The sequence below is a fragment of the Anabrus simplex genome, chromosome 1, assembly GCF_040414725.1.
Source record: "Anabrus simplex isolate iqAnaSimp1 chromosome 1, ASM4041472v1, whole genome shotgun sequence".
Lineage (NCBI taxonomy): Eukaryota > Metazoa > Arthropoda > Insecta > Orthoptera > Tettigoniidae > Anabrus > Anabrus simplex.
In genome coordinates this window covers 765,819,497-765,840,906 of record NC_090265.1, presented here as the reverse complement: position 1 = coordinate 765,840,906, position 21,410 = coordinate 765,819,497, and the positions used below count along the sequence as shown (strand labels likewise).

The 21,410-nt window shown below is 42.0% G+C and overlaps 1 protein-coding gene across 1 annotated transcript in view; it reads left to right on the top strand.

Moving 5' to 3' along the window:
• The window catches only part of LOC136873168 (tetra-peptide repeat homeobox protein 1), a 245,950-nt gene that overhangs the window by 49,248 nt on the left and 175,292 nt on the right, over positions 1 to 21,410 (top strand). Inside the window, exon 2 of the mRNA XM_067146687.2 lies at positions 15,391 to 15,424. The gene's annotated coding sequence lies outside the window, so the exon portion shown is untranslated. The remainder of the gene's footprint in view (positions 1 to 15,390; positions 15,425 to 21,410) is intronic.

Genomic DNA, 21,410 nt, shown 5'->3' with positions numbered 1-21,410 from the left:
AATATCAATGGATTGTTATCGATCCTGTCATCGGTACCATTTGTTTTGCTTGCCAGTATTGCGCACATAATCAGCTGATTCCCTTCTCATGCACAGTCCAAATGTAACTTTCTATCCTTTCCCATAGCGAATTTCATGATAGTATATGCATTATTCATTCTTGGACCTGTTATTCTTCCAGTTCGGATCTTACCGTCTCATTCTCTTGGAAGTAAGGCTTAATGTTACAGGCATTATGTACGTTACGATATTTTCCATTCATGCTTACTATCTCGTATGCATTGTTTCCTAGCACAGGCTCGACTTTGTATGGACCATTGTATAACGGTAAGAACTTCGCACATATTCTAGCTGGTGTATTGGATATTGGTACGGTCTTAATTAGTACGAGATCGCCTTGTTTGTATGGTGCATGGAATTTCTTGTTTCGTACCCTTCTTAGCCGTTTTTGCGACTGATCCTTTAGTCTCTCTTGGATCATTGCTGTGATTTGTTGTGGATTTGGCTTCCTTTCTAAGGGCATGGTAAGTATTCTGTCCCAAGTTCTTTCCGGGTGTATATTCTTGTGGGCTACGCTGGGAATCTGACCGATTGATTGGTTGATGGTGTTATTCAAACTCTTTTCTATGATACCTAATATGTCTAACCATTTCCAATATTCTGCCGAATTTGACATTCTCTTTCATGTCTCTTTCTACGGGGTTCGCTTCCGGATGACGCACTGAACACAACATATATCTGATACCTTCATTTTTCATGCGCTCACGGAACATCTCAGATGTAAATTGTGTCCCTCTGTCAGTGAGTATTCTTTCAGGTTTTCCCATCTCAGGGAATGCTTTATCAACTAGGCCCCGTATGACTTGTTTCGTATTCGCTCTTTGGAAAGCTTGAAGTGAGATATATTTTGAAAATATATCAATAACTACCAGTATGTATCTTTTTCCTTTCCTCGCGGTCGGTAATTTTCCAAAGATATCTACTTCATATATTTCTTGTGCTCTTGATGGAATGATTGGAATTGGTTTATGGCCGCAAATATAGTTATTGTGTTTGACTCGCTGGCATATGTCGCAAATCTTGATTACGTTTCTGACAGATTTTCGCAATCCTGTCCAAATGAATTTTTCCTTTAATGTACTGATGACCTTATCTATGCCTGCATGTCCCGTCGTGTTGTGGGTGTACCAGATAAGCTCTTTCTGTAATATTTATGGTATTATGATCCTCTTCCTTTGGTTAGTTTTGTTCATTACTTTAAGCAATATTCCATCTACAATTTCATAGTTGTTCTTCCACTTAATTCTCGGTTCCTCCTCTGTCAACTTGTCGATGATAAGCCTTAATTTCGTGTCAGACTCCTGGAATTCTTTCAGATTTTCGAGTTTTCTCAGCAATTCTTGGTCTCGAGTATCCAACTCAATCTCCTAAAATGTGTTCCTCTTGTTCCGGAGGGTTTCTGCTCAACGCATCGGCTAAGATGTTCTGTTTTCCGCTGCAATGTTCAATCTTTAAATCAAACTGCTGCGTGAATAACATCCAGCGTGTTATCCTTTCGCTCACCATGACTGCCTTCAACCCAAAGGTCAACGCTTTATGGTCTGTTCTTATGGTGACTGGGTACCAATAAATAATTCGTCTCCACTGTTGTAATGCGTGGATAATCGCCAGAAGTTCGAGTTCCGTAGTAGTATAGTGCTGTTCATGTTTCCTTAATTTCCTGCTGGTGAATGCCATATATGTTCTTTTCTGGTTCTCTTCGACTTCCTGGTATAAGCATGCCCCTATAGCAACACTCGATGCATCTGCTTGAATTATAAACTTCCTTTCATAGTCCGGGTACCCCAATTTTATACACTGTTTCATCAGTTCTTTCATATTGATGAAAGCCTGTTCAGCCTCATCGCTCCATTTCCATTTGTTATTGACCTTTAGTAGATTGTGCAGTGGTGCAACCGTCTCCGTATATCCCTCGCAATGATCTGAGAAAAATCCCGTCATTCCTAAGAATTGCCTTACGTGCTTTATTTTTGTCGGCCATGGAAATTCGCAAATAGCCTTTATTTTCACAGGTTTAGGTCTTATTCCCTCGCCATCGATTACGTGTCCGACAAAAAGTACCTGGCTCTGGCAAGACTTAGATTTTGCCATATTTATTTTAAAGCCAGTTCTCTGCAGGTTGCTTAACAGTCTCTCTAGGTTGACACAATGCTCTTCAAAGGTGGAACTCCCAAAAACCAGATCATTGACATAGAAGTTAACAAATTCTTTCACTTCACTTGTAAGGCTTCTGTCCAACGCTCTTACCAATACGGCAGAACTGTTTTTTAATCTGAATGGTAACCGACAGTAGGCATAAGTCTGGTTATTGAACATGAACCCAGTTAATAATCGTGATTTCTCCTCGAGGACAATGTGATGAAATGACGCCGTGCAGTCCATGCTTGTGAAGTAATTTTGGCCTCGAAATTTCTTCACTATGTCCTTGATCTTAGGGGCGTGATTGTACTCAGGAATTAGCTTTTCATTGAGCCCACGGGAATCAAGGCACAGTCTGAGTTTCCCGTTGTTTTTCTTTACAATTACAAGCGGATTTACGAATGGTGTTATGGTCTTGATGATTATACCATCGGCTAACATTTCCTCAATAATCGTCTTTACTTCAGCGAAGTGCTTCTCCGGTACGTCATAAATTTTTCCCTTATACGGTGTCCAGTCATTGACTATTAACTTGTATTTGAAGTTGGGTATTTGCCCCGGTTTGTCATCACAAACTTCAATATATTTATTTATAATTCCGTACAGCATTCGCTTTCCTTCTGCTGGTACGTTAGCTTGAGCAATAGCCTCCCAGATCTCTGCTTTTTCACCATTTTCCTCTTCGTTGGCTATAATCTCCTCGATTCTGTTGATCATTTCGGTCTTTATTTCCTGGCAAAAATCCTTTTCTTCCGGCTCTAGGTTCTCTCTGTTCAATAAATCCACTTCCTTTCCTTCGATCTTTAAATATTCATTAGCTTGCAACGTGTCCCTAAGTTGGATCGTTTCTACTGTCTTATTCTCATCATTCTCTACGACTGGGAATCGAACCTCACACCGTTCCATATCAGTTGTCATTTGCGAACTCATCATAAAGTCTATTCCGAATATAATATTGTACTTTATTCTCTTCATCACCATAAACGGGTGTTCAAATTCATGTCTACCGATCCTTACGGTTAGATATGCTTGAATCTTGCACTCAACCGACTTATCTGGTATAATACCCCTGATCTTAACTCCAGATACAGGTATTACCGGTATTTCTATTCTCTTCGACAACTCTTGGAAGAACGTGTTTGACATGACACTGATGCTGGCCCCAGAATCAACCAAACAATATATCCTGATGTCGGCCACTCTCACTACTAACACTGGCAATTTAAATATTGGTCTTATGCTGTCGCGTGTGTCGTCTTGAATTAAGTCTTCCGGTTGGATGTCCCAGTGATCGATTTGTGCTACTACCCAACTGCGAATTTTGACAATGTTTTTGTTTCCCTGACTATTTACATTATCCTTATCAACTAATTTGCCATCGGCGTTTTTTTCTCTCAGATGACTCGGAGTTGCTCGTACCTCTCTGCGTGTCCGTCTCTTTCCATCTCTCTTCTTCTCTTCTCCTTTTGTAACTTTGGAGCTCGAGACTCTCTGCCCCTTCGAGGTCACCACTGATGTCTTTATCTATAATGGCTTCCTCCCATCGGCTTTTGTTTAGTCTCTGCTCTCTGAGCTCTTGTATATACCTCAGTGGCGGCTCGTTTGGGAGGCGCTAAGGCGCGCGCCCCCCACGGGGTTCCATTAAATTAGGGAATTTTAATCTTAAATGTTAACAAGCGAAATATTTTACTATTATTAACAAGGGCGCGAGTTGTACTGTACTGCGGCCCGAAGCGCTGCTGGCCCGGCGCAGGAGGGCGCTCTCTCATAGCGGACCAAATACTCCGAGTCTCGCTTGACTGGCCTTGAGGGAGCCAATCAGAGGCACAGTAGAGATGTGCTGTTCTAACGGAGATTCCGGCGCGTTTCTGCCGCGGCCCATGGTTGCAGCCAACCTACCCGAAACATTGCTGATTTGATTTCTATTTAACAGGGGTCAGTTTGTGCCATTTCTCTCCTAAAACTAGGAACTATTTTACTGAGGCACTTGCCTGAGTTAAATGTGCCGGTATATATTTAAAATAGTCTTGTAGTTTTTAGGATTATTAACTAACGAAACGAGTAACGACTGTAGCTACTGTCTCCTCGCACTTGACTCATGTTGGCCATACTCACTGGAGAGCGCGATGTTTAGCTGTGTGTTGATGTATGATCTCGTGAGGTGACTGTGACGAGGTGAAATTAGGAGAAAGGTTGTGATTTATATGTTGGCGTAGTGTTATGTTTGCACTTCGTACAGTATGATTACCGTCGAACATATTAAAGAACTAACGTTTTCTTCTTTTCTATCGGGAAGAAAGTCGAACTGAAGGAGTGTGGTAGGCCGACACCAGACTTCTCGTTGAAAAGACCGGAGACCAAGGAAAATGAAAATAGGGCTTTCCAAAGACAAATTAATTCTCCTGACGTATATAACAAGAACACGTGGATATGTGTAAGTGATATCTCAGAAACCTTTTACTGCATTCCTTGCCTGCTATTCTCCCGTTCTAGGAAAGGAGATAAATGGATCACCACAGGGGTGATATCAATAGTACCGTGGACTTTGAAATGCTTGGTAAAGTCAATGTCGTGTCTTGTTTGAGTGATCACTACAGCGAAACTATTCGTAAACATAATTCGATCGTGGACAAGAACAGGCAAATGTTAATAATAATAATAATAATAATAATAATAATAATAATAATAATAATAATAATAATAATAATAATAATAATACAAACAAAAGCGGACATGAAGAACGCACAAATTCAACCCGAAGACATTTTGAATCGAAACATATATAGAAAGAAAATTGACACGTGGGAAGTTACTCCAGAGAATGAAGTACCAAAAAGAGCAGGTACCAAGTGGACGTAAGAAAGGAAGAGGATCTTTAGTCAACAGATGAAAGCATATCATAAATAAAGCTTCGTGTGTTCCAAAAGGGACCATTCACGCATAATAATAATAATAATAAAAATAATAATAATACTACTACTACTACTAATAATAATAATAATAATAATAATAATAATAATAATAATAATAATTGCATATGCATTGCACCGTATAGTGTTCGAAGTGTGTATCTTGATAACATGGTTTGAAGAACTTGAGATATATTATGGAATTATGAAACTAAGGCGCGCCCCCCACTGCTGATATCCACGAGCCGCCACTGATATATCTCCTATTTTCTTCATTTTTGCTGTTCTCGCTTGGTCGTCGTTTCTCATTGTACCGCTTTCTGTTCCTGTAGTACGGTTGACCCCTATTTCTGTTGTAACGGGTGTTATTCCTGTACTGTAGGTTGCTTCTGTTAACTCTTTGCTCCCATCTTCCAGGTTGCTCTCCGTTGCATTGGCAACAATGTCTTCTCCGTTCCTTATCTTGAACCTTAGCATAATTTTCTGTCCTACCTACGTCGACCTTGTCTTCTCTGGCGTTCGTGACTCCAGGGCTTATGGTGTTGATCGCCTCGACTTGCCTGAGATTCCTAGGATTCCTTTCTATCAGGCACGAGGATGTTAAATCAATCTGTCTCAGTCGTTTTTCCATATCTATGGCGGTCTGTATGTCTGTGGCGGCTAACAACCTCTGTACCTCTAACGGGAATTGCCTTTGGATGGTTTTAATTGCTTCGAGTTCATTCGGCGCGGAATCTAGGTCTTGGAATCGATGAAATTGGTAGGAAAAGTAATCGCTGTAGCGTGTTTGCCCCGCACTCGAGAATTTCCTAGAGTAAAGTTCTAGCCTCAACTGCTGCTGAATTTCAGGGTCCCAAAATTTCCTCAGAAAGGCAGCTTTGAACTCCTCGTAAGTATGAAAATTATACTTGAACGCCTGAAACTATATGTTGGGGTTCCCATCTAGGTGTTTTTCAATTATGCGTAGCCTTTTCTCCTCTTGAATTCTTCCTTCTCTGAAATATTCCTCGATATCCCCGAGGAATTGTTTTGGGGAAGTCTTCGCCGAGCCGTCGAAATGCTTTGGGCGGTCATCATAGTTCTTGATGATATTGATTATCGGAGTACTATCACTGTGATTACTTCCGTTTATTACTTCCATCTCTCGCCTACTCGGGTCAATCATTGCTGAAGGTGTGTTTTCCCTTTCATTTATCTGCACTTCAATGGCTCTTTGCCGTTCGCTGGAATTCGAAATCACGGATTTCGCTGATTGGCTCTCCACCTTCATCTCCTGTAGTTCTTTCCTGATTTGCTTTATTTCCTCCTCGGTCTTCTCCATCTTCCGTTCTGAATCAGCCTTATTGCTTTCAATTTTTTCTTTTAGTTCATTTATTTTGTCAGCTACTTGGTCTGAAGCTCGACTAAATCTCACCTCTAAGTCTTGTTTTATGCTTAGTCCTTCCATGCCATTTGTTATCTTGCTTATCTCTTTATCCCTTATCTCATGGATGATTTTCTGGCTTTCTGCTATCATGTCATTTATTTTGTTTACTTCTTCCCATTTCTTTTCATTATTGCCACTCATTTCCTCCAACTTAGCAGTCAACTTGGCAATTTCTTCATCCACCTGTGCCGTAATGATACTTGGATTCTGTGCCATTTCTGCTCTCATTCTATTCATCTCCTCTCGCATCTCTTTACTTTTATTCTCCATGGTTTCGGTCAACTCAGCACGCATACTCTGAATTTCGTTCCTGACTCCGAAAATTTCTTCAGTCACTTTTTCCTGTTTTCCTTTTAATTCCTCGATCATCCCTTTACATTCATCTTCTATGTTCATAATGATCTCTTCCAAGGATTCCTTCTGTTTCTTTTGACCTTGTTTTCTTTCCTCTCTCATTTCTTCCATTAACTTCTGGAATCTTGCCTCGCGTTCCTGTTCTTTCTCCTCTTGTTTTCTTCTTTCCTCTGCTTGCTTCTCATACAATTCCTGTATCTCCTTTCTTCTATCCTCAACTTGTTTTTGTTGCCATTCCTCATGTCTCTTATGTAAATCTTGCATCAATTTATGGTGTTCTTTTCTCCTTTCTTCTGCTTGCTTCTGTTCCAATTCTTCTCGTTTTCGTTCCTTTTCTGCTCGTCTTCTATCCTTCTCCTCTTTCTCTTTCTTCTCCTTCTCTACCTGTTCTTGTTTTTCCTTCTTTCTTTCATCTTCTTGCCTCTTCTCCTTCTCTTCCTGTTCTTGTTTTCCTCCTTTCTTTCTCTTCTTGCCCCTTCTCCTTCTCTTCTTGCCTCTTCTTCTCATCCTCCCGTTCTTGTTTTTCCTTCTTTCTTTCTTTCTTTCTTCTTCTTGCCTCTTCTCCTTCTCTTCCTGCCTCTTCTTCTCATCCTCCTGTTTTTCAAAAATTCTAGAATCCATAACGGAGTTCCTTCTTGTCTGTCTTGTATTTTTCTCATTTCTTCTTCTTGTTCCCTTCTGGTCTGTACTCTTCCTTGCATTGCCATGTTCCCCTTAAGTATAATTCTATCCAATATGATTTCTCTAAATTCCTAACAGTTTCTCTATTTTTCCGAAAGACTCACTAAATTTCTTAGCAATTCTCTAAATGCACAAGATATCAATATATATTATGACACAATCAACAATTCCTTCATCTACTTATTTTAAATAGTCCAATGTATCACTCTTATATACTAGTTTCATGTTTCTTCTTTTCAATCAATTATAATATAGATGGACCTAGCTGGAGACCAGCAGCATCCCACCAGATAGACCACGTACAACTAGACCATGAGTTCATATTTATTATCTTGAATTCATTTCGGAACTGATTCCAAGAAAAGAAACTAAATTTTTACAATGCGGCATCTAATATCCATATAAATATTCGTAAGCCTTCACAGTATTCAACATCACCTCAGTATCAGTTAAAATGAACTTAAAAATTAACCTAACTTACATTATTAATACAACAAGAAAGAAATCATCCAACAAATATCAATTACTTCTCAACATCATCCATTGCTTCGGATAAAATTGCATTCTCATGTCTATTCCACCTTCCTTTTCTTCATCAGATCCCATCATGCGTCCTGCCATTCTTACCTTCCTGGGAATCCTTTTCCATACAACATCTCTTCATTACAATATCACTTAATCAGCTAGGTTCCACCTTAAACTGCAAGATTATCTGCTCACATTCTACAGATTGCCATTGCGTTACGTTACCACGGTGTGTTTCTCTTCAAACCTTAGGTCGTGCTGCTAATCAAATAATGTATTGGTAGACCGTTCTTTATCTGAGTCCCCCGGTGTCCTTCTCTTCTTGCTCCACCTCTGGGCAGCAAGTAAATATGTGCTACCAGACTCCGGTACCTTTCTCTTCAATTGCCCAACGTATGGGAGTCAATTAGAACGTACCGTTCCTGCGGTGTCTTTCTCTTCTGGCTCCACGTCTGGGCGGCAATTAAAATGAACACGGTCGTTGACCGGACATTTTTCCCAACAGCTCAATTTCTTCTCAGGGTATCCGATTGTCAAGTAAAATCTGGACATGTTACACTAGGTTTCGCTTTACGTGAGGTCGAAGAGAATGGCGGTCCACGGTAAACTTATCTGCGGCCGTTTGATATAGACATAATATCAATCAATTATTTCTCCTAACTAAGGTACCAACGACGTTTATTTATTTATTTATTTGGCGTATGATGAATAATGACAACCTATAAACTATTTACACAACCAGTGAAAGAACCAACGACGTGAGAACTCAATATGTTCAAATCTGGTATCTACCCGTTCGTTAGTTCGCATATCTTACCAACTAACTTATCAACTATGTCAAGATGAAAGAATTCATAACACACCAAATTATAGAAAAGCACAATAATAGTATTTATTGAATAAACAGGTGCCCTATGAAAATGTAATCTGATTTGGGGTAGTATTTCGTCTGGTATTATTTACAGGTAAAGTTCAGAGTCAGCGCTGGCTCGTAGAAAAAGAAAATAAATATAATGTTAAGTTATGTACATCAGTTCCGTCATGAATTCAAAATCGGATACTAATATTTACAATTAATCACTGGACATCTACGGTCCTCCTTGAAATCAAGTCCTTGAGACGACACCAATATCATTATGTTGTTAAGATTACGCAGTTTCATTATCAACCTAGGCTAAATAGATCTGAATAGACGTACAGTTAATCTGAAGTGAATGTAAGATCAACAAATAGATCTAAGCTTGAAATTAATTCTGAATTATAACTTCGAACTATATAACTCAATTATATTTGAATTATAAATAATATTTAAATTATACGTTGCAAATCATAAATCTGAACTCATTTATTTGATCATTCTTCTATGTTGCGCATGGCTAACGACTTACGGACTAAGGCATTTCTCCCTAGTGCCTGTTAAATCTGGCTCCTAGCCTATCATTTACCTAACCATTACTCATTGAAAGAATGTAAATTCCAACAAACTCCGTCTCAGGATAAATAAGCTATCTATCTAACTTCAACATAAATTTTGGTCGACATACACACGTATTTGAGGCTCGATGTGCCCTCTCTCTGTTATATTCCATAACATTTCTCGTTTAGGCAAGTTACTGAATTCATATGCGCAGTCGTAATGTATATAATATGTATTTGTACTTGGGAATATACACTGACTGACAGTGACAATGCAACACCAAGGAGGAGTGGTTCGAAAGGGATGAAAGTTGGGGATAAAACAGAGTCGGCACGGAAGAATAATTGATGTTTATTTCAAACAGATATGCAGGTTACACAATGCGCACGGCATCGACTCAGTAGGATGTAGGACCACCGCGAGCGGCGATGCACGCAGAAACACGTCGAGGTACAGAGTCAATAAGAGTGCGGATGGTGTCCTGAGGGATTTTTCTCCATTCTCTGTCAACCATTTGCCACAGCTGGTCGTCCGTACGAGGCTGGGGCAGAGTTTGCAAACGGCGTCCAATGAGATCCCACACGTGTTCGATTGGTGAGAGATCCGGAGAGTACGCTGGCCACGGAAGCATCTGTACACCTCGTAGAACCTGTTGGGAGATGCGAGCAGTGTGTGGGCGGGCATTATCCTGCTGAAACAGAGCATTGGGCAGCCCCTGAAGGTACGGGAGTGCCACCGGCCGCAGCACATGCTGCACGTAGCGGTGGGCATTTAACGTGCCTTGAATACGCACTAGAGGTGACGTGGAATCATACGCAATAGCGCCCCAAACCATGATGCCGCGTTGTCTAGCGGTAGGGCGCTCCACAGTTACTGCCGGATTTGACCTTTCTCCACGCCGACGCCACACTCGTCTGCGGTGACTATCACTGACAGAACAGAAGCGTGACTCATCGGAGAACACGACGTTCCGCCATTCCCTCATCCAAGTCGCTGTAGCGCGGCACCATGCCAGGCGTGCACGTCTATGCTGTGGAATCAATGGTAGTCTTCTGAGCGGACGCCGGGAGTGCAGGCCTCCTTCAACCAATCGACGGGAAATTGTTCTGGTCGATATTGGAACAGCCAGGGTGTCTTGCACATGCTGAAGAATGGCGGTTGACGTGGCGTGCGGGGCTGCCACCGCTTGGCGGCGGATGCGCCGATCCTCGCGTGCTGACGTCACTCGGGCTGCGCCTGGACCCCTCGCACGTGCCACATGTCCCTGCGCCAACCATCTTCGCCACAGGCGCTGCACCGTGGACACATCCCTATGGGTATCGGCTGCGATTTGACGAAGCGACCAACCTGCCCTTCTCAGCCCGATCACCATACCCCTCGTAAAGTCGTCTGTCTGCTGGAAATGCCTCCGTTGACGGCGGCCTGGCATTCTTAGCTATACACGTGTCCTGTGGCACACGACAACACGTTCTACAATGACTGTCGGTTGAGAAATCACGGTACGAAGTGGGCCATTCGCCAACGCCTTGTCCCATTTATCGTTCGCTACGTGCACAGCACAGCGGCGCATTTCACATCATGAGCATACCTCAGTGACGTCAGTCTACCCTGCAATTGGCATAAAGTTCTGACCACTCCTTCTTGGTGTTGCATTTGCTCTGTCAGTCAGTGTATTACCGCATTTGTAGGTATCATGAATGCATTTGGTCAAGATCACCGTCATAAAACATATCGTAATATTCGCGTAATTGGAACGAAGCATCTACAATTAATATATTATCCCGTCATAAATTCAATTCTACTTCAATGCATTTCATCCATACCTTGGTTTAGCTCATCTCCGCGGTGTGGTCAATTTCACATACCTGTATCCTTTTACATAATTCCTTCCCTGTTATAAGTGTGGCATGGCATATCCTAAACTGCAGGCACTACTTGGCCTCTACGTAATACATCAATAAACCTTCGCATTTCATATACAACAACATACTTCGTCGAGTTACCACTATTATAACCTTATTTCCACATTCACTTAACATCTTAATTACCATAGCCTCCATAACAACATGTCGCGATTATATTCACTTTACCATGTCAAAATGCCACAATTCCTTTCTTACAAACGCATTTCAATATCGCTATTTATCATAACCCTAAAGCTGAGTTCAATGCACTTATTGCGAAGCAAAGAGTACGTGATTCTATGCATTCATTACCACCGCGCATACCAAACGTGACGTAGACATATAGCATAACCAATATGAATTCATTGCAATTCCTTAATGTGTCATTACTATCAGCTGTTATTAAAGACACTTCTTTCAACTTGTAGCTACTCACGAGTTATTCTGACCAATATGCGGCGATATGTATATATAACATACAAGAATCTTATTCTACACTGCTTAATCGTATTACTATGGACTTAAATATCTCACACATCACTTTCATTATTCATTTGCACTTTAAATTCCACGGATTCTATAACCAACTTATCGGCACATGCCAAAAGCACCTGTGTACGCGAACCAAAAACTATGTAATTAAATAATGTAAATGACATAGCTCGCTTATCGTTACATCTGGTCCAGCTGTTCCGCCTCCATTCGGATGTAGTTGGCTCTGCGGTCAGGTCATTGGTTGGTCGTCTGGTAGGTCCTCGGCCTCCTCATCATGGGTTAGTCAAGTGGTTTCCCATTGCCTTCCTCATCCTGGGTTGGTCGTCTGTTTTCCCATTGCCTTCCTCATCATGGGTTGGTCTTCCGGTAAGGATGTGCTGCTCCCCAGCTTAGTCCATCATGCGTATTTAGCAATCTATCATCATGCCACTTCTGTTAGCAACAAAAATGCAGATTTCAGAGCAGTAAATAGCCATGGTATGTTCCATTCGACGATAATAATTCCTCAATTGTTATTTCTTTTGCTGCTCTCAAAGTGAATTTAATTTCGTCGGGTTTAAGTTCTGCGTATATGTATCTATATCGACTGCTTCTTGCAAGTGTCGAAAATTGTTCTTCTTCTCTTGAAACAAGATCAAGGTAGTTTTCTTCCCGTAAGAGAATCTTTCTCCTAGGTTTCACTTGATTCTTCCTTGAAGAATGTAGTTCAGTTCCTGTCGAGATCCTCCCACGCGTATTTCGACGTATCTTGCTTATTTCTATATTTTTTATCAACTCTTCTTCGTCGGCTGGTGTATTATGTCGTTTCTTTTACTACGCCGATCCCTTTTTCTCAAGTACCTGTACTAAATCTTTCCGTCTTCTTCAAAATACGTAGCGCGTTCGCCAATAGCGTCTTCACTCTCCGATGAAAATTTTTAAGATGGAGTTTTTTTAACAATCCGTTGTCTTCTATTTTTTCATAAAACAATTCACTTGACACTCCACTGACCGTAGTGCCTTCAATATTTGACCGTTCCGTGACGTGTATGGCCTTCAATAATATCCTATTAAATATCTATTCCTTGCATCTTGTAGATCAGATGGGCCATACCTTCACTCGGCGCCATTTTGAGAGCTGTCTACGAGATGTAAATGGGCACAATATCAATGACTCTCTTCCCCAAATAACTATAGAAGACGTGAAATAACATAAATACACACAAGCAAAAATGAACACAAACAGACTAAATAATCGTAAGGCGTGACCCTCTACCATTTTAACTAAAATAAATATGTACAAGTGGCATAGGTGTAAAGTATCCACACCCCCTTTGCCAAACATTTACCGTTACATGAAGCAAACCAAACTACAGCTATGATAGCTTATTTTAAACATGAATAAATAGTAACTAATTTCCCTAACCTGAATGTACTTTTCCTACACTGATATCATGCCATTTAATGTTGGATTTAGGTACTTATCTTTCGTAGTCAGTCGTCATTCATCCCGTTTTCCACAGCCACATGTCTAGGCTGTTTAGCTGCTCGTAATTCCAGTGCTACACATTGGTTGGCAGGTCCAGGCGTTGATACCACGTTCATCCATGGTTGTCTCCTAGGTTTCTGCAGAATACAAGTGGATTAGCACCAACTTCTTCACCGCTTAACGAGTACACATTACACAACGCCGATCCTGATATTTGGCTGCAATTGGCTCAGCCTACACATACTGTAAATGTTAGTCCGAAATATGTGACATCAGTTTAAGGGTTCAGACCCAATCGACGTAAGTTTATGTAGCGGCTAAAATGTACGAGACGCACACGATACACATGTAACCCGTTCGCGAACCGCTGTTAGATATCAGTCACAGTTCGAGTGTTCATAAAACTCAAGGGCAGCACTCGAGCATAATTAATTTGATTTTATAAATCAAATCTTCGCGTGACCAGCTCGTGGTCCATTAACACAGCGAATAATAATTTAGGATATTATACCTGTCCTATAATTGTCTTGCTCGAGATGGATATAAAGTTAAATATAATCGCGCACAGGCGTATAACGGCCCTTTGTTAGCGGACAACGTGTTACGCGCACCACCAAGTTCAGAAGAGTGAGGACGCTTTCCCCACCAGGTTTCCTTAAGTACACTGCCTACCCCTTTGTATCATGAGGCGAACCCACGCCTAACCGCAACTGGGAGACGGTTGACCGGCAATCTCCTTGTCAATGACTTTTCGTTCAAATGAAATTATTAAATAGAGACTCAAGAAGACATTATTAGGATCCAAGAGTAAATGATAGTTATAACTGCTGGTGAGATTTAGTTTGGAACTGTGGAATTCTAGCTTAACGGGGAAATGATCGCTGACAATCTCGAGATGCATTACTGCGAATTCGAAGTTGGTCATCCTGGCATCTTGTTGTGGAGCTCCCTTCGTTTGAATCTAGCCACTCCCACACAAAATCAGTAAAATTTGAAAGTTTGAACCCGGATAGCGTGCCTAGTAACCATGGCAATGACTCGCTTCGAATTCAAACTGGAGAGCTACCCTCTGGAAAATTCCATTCTGTACCGCTCCCAGCTTGCCTATAACGGAACTTCAGAGTTCGTACCCTGCTTCTTGCATGCGAATAATTGATGCGTTGCTAAGATTACCATATTACGTATATTGAGGCATTCAGGGAATAGCTCAATAATGCAAACTGTACTTCATAATTCTTAAATAATATTTACTTCTGGCAACAATATGTAAAAAACTTAACTAATAACTTCAAAATTTCCACCTTTCCAATAACCTTCGATTACTCTTACAATAAAAAAACATTAATCTATTTAAAAATGGTACATGTTTTGTTTTCTTTAACAAAATCTTCAGTCATGTTCAGAGTTAAAGATTAACATGCACACAAAGTACAGGTTTCATAGATACAGGCGTTGTTAAGAACATCTTATCAAAATTGTGGTAAAGGCTTAAAAACTATGAGTCTTTGAGTCTTGGAGCAAGTGACATATCTTGTTCGTAAAGGCACGTTACACGTGAAATCCACTTGATCTTTTGTTTTAAAATTTACTTAATAACCTTCTAAAGAATGAAGAATTTCAACTATATACAATTAATCAGAAAAAGAACATTCAGCACGTCACTTGCTGTGAGTGGAAAGGGAAAATTTCTTAATTCAGACGAAATGGACCAAATGTGTTTGAGCAACTCCACATGCAGTCGTTGTATCCAAATCCCAGACCTATATGTTCTGGCAACAATGTAGAGATTGCTTATTCTTTTAGCGTAGATATTGACATGCATGTACATTTTGTGTATGTTAGTATTGGACAACTAGAGAATAATGTATTCTTGGGTTAAAGAACATGTGAATAAAATTATCATAAGCCTTTGCAGGTGGGAAAATTGCCACCAGGTGTGTAACAGTGTATAAAAATGGAGGTGTGTAGTGACGTGGTAACTCTACATGTGAGTCGTAATATTCTTGTTTTAGGTCGTGGCAGCACCAAGAAAATCCCGATCATTAGGTAAGTACTGCATTTTACCTCACTGGAGTTTAATGGTCATCATCAGCTACAAACTTGTGGGACAGGATCATATTATGTATTGCTGTTAGAAAGTCATATAGTGCACGAGATTTGAAAATGTCTGTTGGTGCTGAGAGCGAGGGTTTTTAATCATCCTCCTCCTTTCCCCTTTCTCTCCTTCCACCATCCCTCTTCCATCAATTTGTCCCAGTCCAGGTTCCTTCTTCTTGCACTCCTCTTTATCCACTTTGTTCTAGATCTCTCTCTCGCCCTCTATCCATCAAACTTCATCTCCATCATGTGTTTTGGTATTATTTTCTCCTCCATCCTCTTTACATGTCCAAAACATCTTAGTTTACTCCTTTCAGTTCTCTCATTTAATCTTTCATTCTGATTCCTTTCTCACATCTTCATCCCTCAATCTGTCTTTCCTATCATACTTCTTAGGTATTTCATTTCACTGCCTTGAATTCTATTCTCCTCCATATATGTCAGGCCAGTTTCTTCAACTCTATGTTAAATTTTACCTAACAAATGTTAACTAACAACTGTTATTAAGTTAACACTTCGTTTAAAAGTGCCCTGTTTCACGAACACATTTCCAACATTTGTTACGAAACAATTGTTACAGACAAATTAACACATTTCCGTGAGATTTCTGAACGCGTTTGGCAGTGAGCATCTTTTGTTTCTTTACATAAAGTTCTCCTAGTAGTGTGTTGAAATAGTATTTTGTCACACAGACACATGGTTGACATTATTATAGGTTATGGTTAGTGGAGACCGATAAGACGTAAACACGTCAAGTAAGAGGCAACAAAAGGGTAATTATGATGATTGCGAGACAAATGTTGTTATAGTCTTCTTCTTCTTCTTCTTCTTCTTCTTTATTCATCTGCTTACCCTCCAGGGTCGGTTTTTCCCTCGGACTCAGCGAGGGATCCTACCTCTACCGCCTCAAGGGCAGTGTCCTGGAGCTTCAGACTTAGGGTCGGGGGATACAACTGGGGAGAATGAACAGTACCTCGCCCAGGTGGCCTCACCTGCTATGCTGAACAGGGGCCTTGTGGAGGAATGGGAAGATTGGATGGGACAGGCAAAGAAGAGGGAAGGAAGTGGCCGTGGCCTTAAATTAGGTACCATCCCGGCATTTTCCTGGAGAAGTGGGAAACCACGGAAAACCACTTCCAGGATGGCTGAGGTGACGTGTTTTAGGCCTCTTCCACTACATTTTTGGTCTGGCTATTTCGCCATTGAAATCCGTGTCCCTTGGGATTTTAATCCTGAATTGTTTCTGTTACTATTTCCTGAGCGGCTTTATGTCGCTAAGTTATTTGCATCATCTCTACCATTGGAGTTATTTTCTATTGTTAAATATTATATATTTTTCTCTGGTCACACGTTATTTTGTGGTTCGGTGAAGGACCATCTGTAGAGCGAGTCTCTCTCTAGGGGCTGTCCTGCTCTCCAGCAAGCTTCTCCTTCATGTAGCCTAGCCGGCGAGCTGTGAGTAGGTATGGGCTGCGAACGGAGTCGCGAAGAGTCGAGACTGCTATCTCTGGAACCGACACTCTCGACTCCAGTGTCGACTCCACTGATGCAGTAACGCCATCTATCAACTATTGTCGGAACTGCTTGGAATTATAGTTCCACGTTCCTCCCTTGGTAACGCGTGATACGATGAATACAAGATGATTATTAGCCAGCAAAACATTAAATATTGTTTCGGGATTTTGTCGTCGTTAGTGTTAATGTTGTAGGTCTATTTTGGCGACGATGATGATAATGATGACAATAATTGTAGTGGTAATAATAACCTGATAGTATATTTTAAGATAATCGCCAATATTGACTTCAACGAGTACAGCTCCGCGGTGTAGGGGGCAACGCGTGCGCCTGTTAAATATTGTTTCGGGATTTTGTCGTCGTTAGTGTTAATGTTGTAGGTCTATTTTGGCGACGATGATGATAATGATGACAATAATTGTAGTGGTAATAATAACCTGATAGTATATTTTAAGATAATCGCCAATATTGACTTCAATTGACTCGGCCGGGTTACGTTTTTAATTGTAAATGATTCATACCCATGGCCTGGGGCATAAAACAGAAAAAAAGAAGTGAGCGCTTAGAGTATGATTTTACAACAAATATTTTACCAAACATTGTGCGTCATAATAGCCGCCTCCGCAGTCTAGGGAGGCCCTGGGATCGATTCCGGCCAGGTCAGGGATTCTTACCTTATCTCAGGTTTCGTGATCACGTTGAGTAGAGACCGGATCTAGAAAGCCGAGAATAACGATCGAGAGGATTCGTCGTGCTGAAAACACGTCACCTCGTAATCTACTGGCCTTCGAGCTGGGCATAGGTCACTTGGTAGACCAAGGCCTACCAGGGCTGTCGCGAAAAGGGACTTTTGTGTACTACTACTACTAATAATAATAATAATAATGCAACAAGACTTAACGTGGTCCTTGATTTATAATGATAACCTACAACCTGTTTTCCAGTCAGTGACCCGGTCAGGAATGGAATGAATGAAGCCCCCATCCTGCGGCGAGGATAGGAATTGTACCGGTTGCCGAGGCCTGTTGCACTCCTCTGGGGCAATGATGAATGACTGACAGATGAAATGATGTTGGAGAGTGTTGTTAGAATGGAAGATGACAGGGAAAACGGAGTATTCGGAGAAAAACAAATCTCACGTGGACTGACCGGGATTTGAACCACGGAATCCAATGATGAAAGGCCAACGCGCTGCCGCCTGAGCCACGAAGGCTTTTAATAGTGTAATCTATGTTCAAATTATGTTAGAGGATTTACCCATATTAGATTTGTTTTCATCGTTCATGTGCAATTCATAATGATTTACCATCGATATCTGTTTATCAATTTCCTGATCACGACAAATAAAGACGTGAAATTAAATGTCCATGGTCCGCTATGCCGATACCTTCTGACATGACACGTTTAATTTTATTTCAATTACACCATTACGCTCGTCGTCTTCGTTAACGATATCGTACTTCACTCTACAATACTCTTAAAAAACCCAATGGGCAAATGAGCAGCAACATGTATAATATTTCATGTTATTTTCCGCGCCTCGACACGCAATCGGCCCTGCAATGAGACTCAAGTTCGCTTGGAGTCGCGAGGCTTCATGCGAAGCGACCGTGTGGCCCCGCAATGCGCATCAAGTTAACTTGGAGTCGAGAGGCTTCATGCGAACCGAGACCGGTGTTCGGAGACGATGGAGTCGACGCTCTCGATTCCAGGCTTCAGTCGCGCCCATCCCTAGCTGTGAGATGATTGTTAGCCATGTTGGAAGTTGGATGTGTAATGTGGTGGCTCGTGTGTAGAGCGTCGGCATACAACATGATGACGTACTAACTCATAAGGCACAAGGGCCTGATGCCCTCAAGTTTTGGTTATTTACAAATGAGTGGACGTCCCCAGCTTTATTTTCTTTTAAATATATCCTGCTTTCATGGGTCTGAGTGAGTACCGTAACTGCATCTCGGCTGTCGCCAAAGCGTTAGCACCTTCCCAAGGACTCCATGTAAGTTACCATCTATTAGTTTATTTTTTCCCTTCTCCAACTGGACAGAAACATCCAATGGATTTAATTGTTCTACGGATTTGATGTAGACTTTTAGATCTCAATATTGGTTTGGCTTTTGATTAATTGAACTTTTTTAAAAAATCTTGTAAAACGAAAGTGTTATGGGATTGCCTGTTATACTGTTGAAACCTCCTTGTGGGTGAGAGAAGGTCTCAGAGTCTGTTGAAGACTCTGCATTCTTTTCCAAAATTTTTCTTCATTATTAGTATTATTATTATTATCATCATCATCATCATCTGTTTACCCTCCAGGTTCGGTTTTCCCTCGGACTTAGCGAAGGATCCCACCTCTACCGCCTCAAGGGCAGTGTCCTGGAGCTTCAGACTCTTGGTCGGGGGATACAACTGGGGAGTATGACCAGTACCTCGCCCAGGCGGCCTCACCTGCTATGCTGAACAGGGGCCTTGTGGAGGGATGGGAAGATTGGAAGGGATAGGCAAGGAAGGGGGAAGGAAGCGGCCGTGGCCTTAAGTTAGGTGCCATCCCGGCATTCGCCTGGAGGAGAAGTGGGAAACCACTGAAAACCACTTCCAGGATGGCTGAGGCGGGAATCGAACCCACCTCTACTCAGTTGACCTCCCGAGGCTGAGTGGACCCCGTTCCAGCCCTCGTACCACTTTTCAAATTTCGTGGCAGAGCCGGGAATCGAACCCGGGCCTCGGGGGTGGCAGATAGATAGATAGATAGATAGATAAGAAATGGGTGAGCCCTGTTTTCGCAGAGCTCCACACGTAGGTCTATGAAGACCCTTTGTGCCCCTTGAACGGGTTTGCCTAGTCCAGACCTAGTGCTCCTATAAAGGATACCAGTGTCCGGATTTTGGTGTTCCTGATGTCCTCCAGGCTCACAAAATGTGAGCCCAGGTATCGATGTCTAGTGCTTGCAAAAGCCTCGCACTGACATAACACATGCGCGGAGGTCTCCTCCTCCTTACCGCATCTTCTACACATCGGATCCTGGGTGATTTTCATGATGTGTAGGTGTCTCTGTAAGGTATTGTGGCCTGTTAACAGTCCAACTACCATTCTCATTCTGGTCCTATTCAAATTCATTAGGACCTTTTTATAGCTTTGACTAGGCCCTTTGATAAGTTCACGTGCCTGTCTTGCTATGGTTAACCTCTTCCAAATATCTAGGTGAGACTGGTTTATCCATTGGGATATTGCCAGTCTCACACTTCGGAGTGACACTCCCAGGAAGGGCTCTGGTCCTGTGAAGGAACCCATTGAGCCCTGTTTCGCTAGTTTGTCAGCTTCTTCATTTCCACTGATTCCTGTGTGCCCAGGAACCCATAATAAGGTAACTGAGCTAAGCTCACACAGCTGATCTAACATCCTTTGGCATTCCCATACCAGTTTTGATGTTGTTTTAACTGCACATAGTGCTTTTAACGCTGCCTGGCTATCACTACATATAGTGACGTGTCTTCTGTGTCCAGGCATTTTCCATATATTTAAAGCACAGGCTAGTATTGCGTATACTTCAGCCTGGAAAACAGTAGCATATTTACCCATAGGAAGGGAGAGCCTTGTCTTAGGCCCCCAGACCCCGGCGCCTGTGCCCGCCTCAGTCCGCGAGCCATCTGTGTACCATGTACAGCCCCCAGACTTAAGACGGGCCCCAGCGTCCGCGGCCCACTCCTCCCTTGTGGGTATCACCACTGTGAATTTATAATTCAAATTAAAGCTAGGCTTCATCAGATCCCCGATCATCATTGTCATAGGGCAAGTCTGGTGAAGCCTTGTAAGAATAGAGGCATGACCTCTATTCGGGTTTTTGAAGGACCATCCTCCGAGTGACCAAAGGCGATAGGCACTCATTCCTGCTATTACCTTAACATATAAATGTAAGGGGGGAAAACCTAGGATGGCCTCCATTGCACATAATGGTGTAGTATCCAGTGCCCCTGTTATTCCTAGACACGCAAGTCTTTGGACACTGTTTAACTTGGTGCTCACAGTTTTACTCTCTGAGCCTGGCCACCAGATTATAGATGCATAGGTGATCGTGGGCCGTACAATGGAGATATAGAGCCACTGGACCACCCTAGGTCTTAGGCCCCAAGTCTTCCCGACGGCCCTGCGACAGGCCCACATAATCTTGCGAGCCTTATCCACCTTATGATCTATATGTTTCTTCCAACTCAGTCTTGCCTCAAGGATTACCCCTAGGTACTTAACCGAGGTTGTCTTAACTAATTTTTTTCCGAATAGGAAAGGCTCTGACAGTCCGTCTAGCCTCCTCCTCCTGGTAAATACCACGAGCTCCGTCTTATCGGGATTAACCGACAAGTCTGTCTCGTGACACCATCTTTCCACCCTACGTAGAAAGCTCTGTACGAGTTCGGAAACCGTACTGGGG